This window comes from Dermacentor variabilis, chromosome 9, assembly GCF_050947875.1.
Source record: "Dermacentor variabilis isolate Ectoservices chromosome 9, ASM5094787v1, whole genome shotgun sequence".
Lineage (NCBI taxonomy): Eukaryota > Metazoa > Arthropoda > Arachnida > Ixodida > Ixodidae > Dermacentor > Dermacentor variabilis.
In genome coordinates this window covers 128,840,788-128,850,626 of record NC_134576.1, presented here as the reverse complement: position 1 = coordinate 128,850,626, position 9,839 = coordinate 128,840,788, and positions in this window count along the sequence as shown.

Sequence of the window (9,839 nt, the reverse complement as noted above, 5' to 3'; positions counted from 1 at the left end):
TGAACCGTTTCGATTAGTTGGGTAACCATTGAGAGGCCCTGTCTGAAACCATTTTTTTTAATTAACACGGCAAGCTGGGCGAGTTGGTGATTGAACATGTTCCTATGGGTGGGCAGCGCAACCCGGACGAAGGACGAGACGAAGTACAGAATACGAGCGCAGACTAACAACTGGTTTATTATTTCAAGAAATGGACTACAATATTCAGAAAATGTAAACACGTGTAAAGTGACGTTTACAAGGGTGTTAGCCTATCTTGCCATTCAAAAAATCAGTTTCTTTATCCTGCAGAGTGATAGAAGTCTGGCTGACGCTAACAGGGCTCCAGGTAGAAGACCCATTCAAAGTAAAAAACTCGGAAGATGTAATTAGGTTTTTACAAGAGGGGGTTTATCCAGCATGCACAACTTTCAGCATCGACGTCACAAGTTTATACTATTCCCTTCCTAGAAATAAGCTGATCAGGACATTCAAAGATTGCATTATGGAAAACGACGCGTTAAAGTTTGGGAATGATAGTGGCGTCCCGGTTCAGCCTTTTCTCGAACTCTTGATTTTCTATTTAAATTCCACGTTCGTTATCTGGGATAATGAAATTATGATTCAGAAGCACGGGGTCTGCATTGGCTCTCAGGTCGCAGCAATTCTTAGCGAGATCTTTCTCGGCACTGTTGACCGGGCACTCGAGAGCGTCTTGGCAGGAACATTGATCAAGTGCTTCAGGTTTGTTGACGACTGCCTGGTAGTTATCCGCTCCCAAAACAGTTCCAAAGATATTGGAGTTAGTCTTGCAGCCTTTGATAAAGAAGGAATGGGTCTCAGATGTACTCATGAACTGCCCAGTAATAATGAAATTCAGTTTTTGGATTTGCAGTTAAGATTAGCAGCGCAACATATGTGTTGACAATATAACCTCAGGACATGCAAACCAATTCCAAACTACGCCTCGGCACACTCAAAACTAGTGAAAAGAGGAATTGCTATGACGTGTTTGGGTTCCGCACTTAGAAAGTCATGTCACCACCTCGCCTATCTCAGCTTTTCGCAACAACTCAATCGTCTAGAGAAGGCCGGTTTTCCTAAATCTATTATCGTGTCAATATGTGAAGTGCTAGTGAATAAAATAAAAAGGGCAAGCACCCCAAACACAGATCGAAAAAGTTAAAAAGTACGCAGTCATCCCTTATGTACATCAGATGGGGCATGGGTTAAAAAAGACAGCCATGAAATATGGTGCTCAAGCAGTCTTTTCAGCAAAGAACTCCTTAAGCAAGATTTGCAATCTTGTCAATAGACCTCAACAGGCATCCTAAGCTACATGCCGCGTCAAACACTCGGGGCAGCTTGTGGCATGCTCGGTGTGAGTGGTCTACGTCATTCCACTTTCGTGCGGCAAAATGTACTTTGGGCAGACGGGACGCTGCCTTAACATCCGCCTTAGGGAGCACCAAGGCGCGATCAGGAATGAAACAGGTTCTAATCTGGCCGCGCATTGTAGAGTTTTCTCATGCAAACCCATGTTTGAACAAACGAAAATACTGTATAGAAATATGAATCAAATTAACCGCCAGATTGTAGAGGCCTACTTCATGCATGTGAACTCAGGCGCATGCGTCAGCCAGACTTCTATCACTCTGCGGGATAAAGAAACTGATTTTTTGAATGGCAAGAAAGGCTAACACCCTTGTAAACGTCACTTTACATGTGTTTACATTTTCTGTATATTATAGTTTGTTGCTTGAAATAATAAACCAGTTGTTAGTCTGCGCTCGTATTCTGTACTTCCTCTCGTCCTTCGTCCGGGTTGCGCTGCCCGCCCATAGGAACATGTCTAAAACCATGCTGATTTGCATAAGGTAACTTATTTGTTTCCAGAAAATGAATAATGTGTTTTGCTATTACGTGCTCGAGTTTTCAACATACACATGTCAGGGATACAGGGCGATAGTTGTTTGGAAGCAAGCGATTTGCACTTTTGAACACCGGAACAACAGCAGCGCCTCGCCAATCTTGTGGGAGGGAATGAGGCGTAAAGAGTGTTCAAAAATAATTTCTAAAAAAAAGGACATGCACTCGGCTTGTCGCTTCAGAAATATCGTCGGTATCCCGTCGAGGCCACTGGCTTTATTTGAATCTAAGTTTAGCAGCTGATGAAACACGCCCTCCTGGTGAAACGAAAGGGGCTCCAAAGGAAAAGCGCAGGAATAGTTTACGTCATCTGTGACGTGAGTATATGTATCTCTGTGAAACACCGACTGAAAGAACTGATTGAAACCATCTGCCATTTGTTGCGTGTCTGTCAAAAGGTCGCCTTCTATTGTTATCTGCTCTATTCTTGCTTTCTGTGCTCCGAAAAAACGCCAAAATTTTTGTGACGCACTTTTAAGGAAGTTGCCGAGAATGTAATTGAAGAACTTTCTTGTTGATTCTGATAATGCTGTTTTAAGGTTGCTCCGCACCTGTGATTGTTCGTTTAGCTTCCTTGACTGTTTGAGTAGCCTTTTTATTTTACGTTTCACGTGAACAATGTCGCGAGTTATCCATGCATTCTTGTTTTCTTTTTTGTAACAACTTCGTACAAATCTGTCGACGCAAGTTGTAATAATACATTTCAATCGCTGCCACAATTCCTCGACTGACTCCGACTGGGAGATAATTTCAAATTCGTCAAATGATTGTTCTAAGTAGTCCAAAACCGAATTATCATCTGCTCGTTCGTAATCTTTAACCGAGATTCGTTCTTTCCACTTTAAGGGGCAGAATGATTGCACGATGAGGGCAGTATGCTTACTGAAACCATCTTATGATCGGATATACCATGCAGAATTGATAATCCATAAGCTCCGACATTACTGGACAGAAACACCAAATCCAATATTGATCGGGATGCGGGTGTCCCCCTTGTGTATTCGTTAACAATTTGTCTTAATTCACGAAAAAATGCAATTTCCAATAATATATTTGCACTCATTGTCTCGGTGTGGTTACTTGACAGAGCCTCCCAATCAATGTGTCCTAAGTTAAAGTCGCAAGCCAATATTAGTCGAGTGCATCTGTTTACATGAGTGCAGAGAAATTCGTTGAGGCCATCTAAAAATTCAGGTGAAGTAGCTGGTGGCCTGTAAACTACTCCAACAAGGTACGAAATGTTCCCAAAAATAATTTACACCACACTGACTCTGACATATTGCTGTCTACCATTATGGCCAGACAACAATTTTTAACAATAATGGCGGCGCCCCCACCTCTTGCATCTCTGTCCCATCTAAACATGTTATACCTTGGCGGTGCAATACAATCGCTTGGTATCCAGGTGATTAACCAGCTTTCGATTATTAACATGACATGAGGGTTTGACGACAGTAATATATATATGCGAGATCAGTAATTTTATTAATAATGCTACGAGCGTTCAAGAGAATCAAGCGTAGCTATGGTTCAGGTGGCTTAGTCCGAGACGAATGCGTGTTCTGTGCTATGCCGGTTTCAAAACCTGTGCTTTGATGCCCTTTATCTCGGCGACTCTGATTTGGGCACCGTTCATTTCGAGCTGTGTTCCATATGTATACTTGCTCGTCTATCTTAATCTTGTCACCGAGAAGAGTTGCCTTTTTGCCATTCGCCCTGTCCGTAGCAGCACTTTCCCACAATGTTTTGCGAACTACTACAGTTTCATGCGCATAATCATGGCTGATGCTTAGAGAGCTCCCTTTCAGTTTTTTTGCAATTTTGCAGCACGCTATCCTTTTTCCTGCCGTCAAAAAATTTCGTTATTGTGGGTCGACATTTTGCTGGGTGTTTTTTTTTTCCGATGTGGTGAATTATTTCTATTGACTTTACTTGAACGCCCAACTACTTTCCAAATATGTCATTCACAACAGCTTTCTTCAAGTCAGCCTCAGATTCTTCGCTCCGCTCCTGAACACTAAAAATTAGAAGGTTGTTGCGTCTGCTTCTATTTTCTAAGTCTGTTAATCGTTCAGCCTGGTATCTTAGTCTTTTCAAGAGAAGCAATCTTAACTTTCATTTCCTGGGCTACCTCAAGCATATCGGTTAGTCGGTCTGTTTGAAAGTTTAGGGCTGAGGTTTACTCTGTAATAGCATGTAACCTGCGGTCCGATTTAGCCTGGTTGCCCAAAATTGTCTGTAACATTTGCTCTATTGGTGGGCAAGGATTCTCCTCTACATGTCCCGATGTCCACAATAATAGCATCATAGACCAAACATCAATCAGTACAGCATGACACCGCCGAAGGCACGACAGAAGCAACAAAAATCTATCGTCGCTACGCTATGAAGCAGTATCATTCCCAGAAGTAACCTGGAAAAGTAACAGTAATCGTTCATTCATACTGTCCGCCATATAGATGCCGTGCCCTCTGATGTGGTCAATGTTGTGCCGCTCCTCTTGTATTCTTCCTGCCGGTGACGTCACCGTCGACCGCCTTCGGTCAGCCAATAATGCAGCCATCGTCTCGTCGCCAGTGCGATGAAGCAAGATTTTGCCGCGCGTTTCATGAGTGTTCCTTGCCGTTGCTGCCGCAATCCAAAACCAGGGCATGTTCGGGAAAAGTAACAGTAGCCGTTCATTCGTACTGTCCCTCAGATAGGTGCCGTGCCCTCTGATCATACTGTTTCCCAGTCTGAAGAAAGACTGCTCCGAGGTGGTATTATCGGGCGATCACTTTCGGCGATTAGTTTCGCTTTCTGGAGATTTAGCGAGACTCGCCCCAGACGCATCCACGCATATACGGCCGACAGCGTTTCTGGCGCTATGCCAAGCTTACTATCTCTGCACAATGCCAAAAGCCCTGTCAGCCTTATACTACGACATGGCCAATGCCGTTTCTCGAGAAATCTTGCTATGCGGCTGACTTTCCGAATGGCTGACTCTTCTCTCGCCTTAATTATTCTTCGCCTTTCCCCGCCCCGATTCTAGGATAGCCAACCGGGCAAATCCTAGGTTAACCTCTCTACGTTTCCTTTTTTTCATTTCTCTCCCTCTCTCTTGCATTCTGTAAGCCCATTGTGGACTGTACTGTCTCCTTTTGTTTTTATTGCGATGAAAACTTGCCTTAAGACAGTGCTTGGTGGGCATTATGTGCTTGCTGTAAGGTTCTTATTGTGTATAAATTCAAGCAGTATCACCGTCATCCGACAGACCTTCTGAAGCAGAGTAATACAGCGGGGTGTCCTCGTTGCCCGTGTGGCTCATGAGGTGATTGCGCTTCCTCGGAGCGCTTGACGCTGTAACGTCCGTCTCATCCGTACGTCTTGCTGACTCCGCTTCCATCGCCGAAGGTCTTGGGGCAGCGCCTCCCGAAAACACGCAAAAATACTCGCAAAAGGAGAGCAGTGGAAAACAGGGTTCCGCACAGGAGTCACTTCGTCTTCCCCTCAAGTGGATGGAAGTTGGTACACATCAGAACAAGGCAGATTATTGGCGTGATCTTCGCCTCTTGTCAGCCAATTAGATAAGGCAAGTCGCTCAGTGTAGGCAATGTTATTCGTTCTCAAAGCAAACAGAAGTGACCTCCTATGAACGAGGATAGCGCTTGATTGGTCTGTTCAGACAACCCTGTGGGTATCCGCCCGATGCTGGCGTCGGGAAGTGCGCAAATTTGACGTCAGGAGATCGGAATAAAAACATATTCGAATAGTTTTACGTTATATTTATTGACTATGGCCGTATGTTAGTCACAACTTTGTGATGAAACAGCTAAGGGCATTGTGGGCGATTGCCAACACGTTGATCCTATTGCTGGCCGGAAAGCAGATCGCCTTCATTAAATTCAGAATATTGCTCAACAATAAAACCGCATTGATCTTTCCCGTAGCGCTCCACATTTTATTAACCTTTAACTGTTAGCTTTCACGCTGTCTTTTTTTCCCCTTGGCAACACTTTACCACACAACTGGTGCAATCAAATCTTGCGTGAATTTTGGGACGCCCTATGGATAGGAGACAAGCAAGCGACTGAACATTGATGCAAGCGCACTCGTCGGCTTTCCTTACAACGGGCACGCGGGCTTCGTTCTATAATTTCACGGTTGAGGACGCTGTCGCCCAGCCGCGCAAAATTTTGAAACTTTGGTTCAAGTTACATGATTACACGCGGTGCATTGTGTCTACTTTGCCTTTACGATAAGGACGACTAGATGCACGGAATCGAAACCTCATTTTTCTCCTTGAGCATATTACTCCGGCTAATCATGCGAATTTTGGGTAATCTCATATTTTGATTTCTAGATTTTCTTTATGCCATACCTGGCCCCTGTATTCCTCTTATCCTACCCATGGGAACAACTTACAGCGTGAAATGGCAGCTTTTCGCAATGTGGCCTTGGGCACTATCAAGTTCAGCAATTATTTATGATTATGCTAATTATTCAGCGACGTTTTGATTTTGCGACTGTAATTTTCAGTTTATTTCTGTTTAGTCTGGTCATTGAAAGGAATAAATCATGCATTGAGCATTGTGGAGTTACTAACGCTTGCCCTACATCATTACTGCTTAGCATAAAATATTCAGTAGACTTCAGCAGCTTCTTAATTTTAGAGCGCAGCTCAAAGGTGCCCGTTCGAGCATTGAGCGTCGGTGTCGGCGTAACCGAGCAAACAGGCACAGCGAAAGTTGAAAGAGAGAACGCGGAGCGCAGCGGGGTATGAAAGAGGGCCACAGCGTAGAGAGCGCGATGAGGAAAGCGAGGAGGAGGGTATGGTTAAAGCGCAAAAAGAAAAGCGTAGTGCCATGCAAGACAGGCTCTGTCTGCAGCGACGACCGCTACGAGATGGCGCCTGAGTAGCGCGCCGTCGTCTGTTCACCGATAGCATGTGGCGAGCCTGTGCACTGCTACCATGTTTGGAGACAAAGCGCTGCATGAGCGGAAGTCTGTCTGCGGCGGCTGCTGTGAATCGCGCCCACGCATCACCCACGTGCCGCCTCTCGCGATATCTCGTTCAGCGAGGCAGTCGCGCCACACTTCGCTCCGTTTGCAACGCGTCGCTCGAAATAGATTGTCCGGGTCAGCCATTATATCGCGAAATGAAAATACACGTAGAGCGGCGCTCAAATTTCACATTAGGGAGTATCGTAATCGTTGGTGAACTTCTTTACGGAAATGAAAACAGAAGACGTTAGTCGGCCGTGGTAATGGTGATGCCTACACCTCTTTAATGAATGAATCAATGAAAAAATCCCCCCCCAATCAATCAAATAATAAATAAAGTGCCCAGGAACACCTACGGAGCCATTGTACTGGGGGTATTAAAAAAGTAATACGCAAGACAATATCTACAGAGAAGAGAAATGTAGTGGACAGAACATTGTGAGGTAGAGAAAGAAATAGGGAGACAGAGAATTTGAGCAGGCAGGCGCAAATGGGAGTTATTTATGCAACATGACCACCTACACATATACAAAAGGCAGGGAACAAACACTAGAACATATCAATATAGGCAAAAAACGTATTACACGTATAATAATAACAATAACAATGTAAGTAGAAATGTCACCAGTTCGGAAAATCCAAAGTGGAATGATCTAAAGTGAGTAAATGAAGTCTTTATGTGGACCCTGGCACACTGGATCATACTGAGACAAAAGGCGATTGCCCCAGATGCCATAAACTTTCTGTAAAGCTCTTGCGATCGCTTGCTAAATGCTCCAGACGACAACGTCATGACACCGACGACGACAGCGATTTGACGACGACAATCCGACTGTAGAGATGATGATGGTGGTACAATGATGACAATACGTCACGACACAAGGACACGACACGACACCGCGACAAATCTTTCATAACGATCGAGTAAAAGATGGCCAGAATTTTCGTCAACCTACTGACGACACGATGACGATATCGACTTGAAGACATTTTGCTGGTGGGTATCCAAGAGGGTGAATAGCAGGCTCTTGTATTTCAACTGCTACACCGCACCAGTCATGTTCAAAAGTTGCATCGAATCTTCGCGATATTTCTGTGATACCACGAATCTGTTTTGGTGGTTGCGTGACGGTGGACTGGCATTGGCACACGCCTTTCCACGTCAAGTGGTGAATCGCTTCATGTTATCAAAGACGTGAAGGACCCATTTTTCGCGCACCAACTTTGCTTGTGAACAGCGTTATCACAATTTGTTGTCACCACAGACCGATTGCCAGGGAGGATAGAAAGTGTTTTTCTGAGATGTTCTTAACTTGTAGATTAGCGTTGGTGAGTTTTCTGCTCTACTTTCTGAGTCGCTTCAATCGCACGAGGTTGAACAGGGACACCCAGTCCTGCCAAAACAATTTTAACAGTCAGTGTATGTGTCTAGGCCTAAAAAAAAGGTGTCTTTAAAACGGAGAAGATTTTTTCAGCGTAAGTGAAGGCTTTCTTATTTTGGTTTGCCCACGGAGGCATTACCTGTGAAGACATGGCTGACAAAGAAATGAATTTTCACGCCATGGGGCGTCGGGCATTATTTTGTACGCAAGAAAGAGGAAACGACTGAACACATGTGTTCCTTGATTGGTGCGATGCTGCGTTTCTATGGGATCTGCCTTGAGCGTAAAAAGAAAAAAAAAAAGGACACTTCAACCTCAGACTATTCGCTTTTTGTCTGCTGACATAGATAGATGATAGCACTGCTTTCGACCTTCGATGTCCTTCAGCTTGTAATAATAATATTTGGGGTTTTACGTGCCAAAACCACTTTCTGATTATGAGGCACGCCGTAGTGGAGGACTCCGGAAATTTTGACTACCTGGGGTTCTTTAACGTGCACCTAAATCTAAGCACACGGGTGTTTTCGCATTTCGCCCCCATCGAAATGCGGCCGCCATGGTCGGGATTTGATCCCGCGACCTCGTGCTCAGCAGCCCAACGCCATAGGCACTGAGCAACCACGGCGGGTCCTTCAGCTTGTGCGGCGCTGTTGCTGGGCACGCGATGAAGCGTCACGTTTCTTTAAGTAACACGTCGACAGTCATTAGGCATATTTAAGTCACGAGAATGTTCTTTGGCTGCTATCAGCAGCTCAAATAATCTAGAAGAACAGCCAGGCATTTTATTACCGGAACACTACAACACGTTAACAGTCAAAAGTGCTTCGTTAAAGTATTTCAGTGCTACTGCAATGCAGCCGAGCTCCAGTGTACATCTGGAGACGAATACTAGTTAGGGCGGGCAAGGAAATCATCATGGCCGTACTTTAACTGTGGCGGGTGTGTCAGAGGAATGCGAAAGGACAACGCATGCACGTAGCTTCGTGAGGGTGCGGATTATGTTCGGGAAGTAGATTTTCCTACCTTAATGTTCCGATTGTTTTTCGAACTAATAAATTATGTTGTTCGCTCGTTTACGCGTAATCTTCAATGCATACAACATCTACTACATTCATCATGACCAAATTAAGAGTGATAGAAAAAAGTGATGCCACAAACTGCTGGCACGAATGAACGTAGGATGTAAAACATACGAAAAAAATACAGCCGGCTAAAATGTTTCATAGACATATTAGGCCCAGTTTTCATCTTTGAAACCAAGAGTGCGCATTGCCAACATTGCCACCCCCCCCCCCCCCCGCAACCTGTGAGAAAGGTAGACGCAAAAGCAGTGCAAGAAGCTTTCTAGTTCGCCACGCAGACTCCAACTTCGCTATAGCCCAAGTTATTTTTGCGTTTCCAGCGATTTCTTTAAAGGTTACATTTTATTAACAATATTCCTTCCGTTGTCCAGCGCGCTGCGCAAACAGGCATGCAGTCTCCTTTACTGCGGCAGTGGACGAGTATTCAGTCAAAGGAAAACATTTGGGCAAATATGTGCCAAGTGTACTGAGGATGAAAACACAA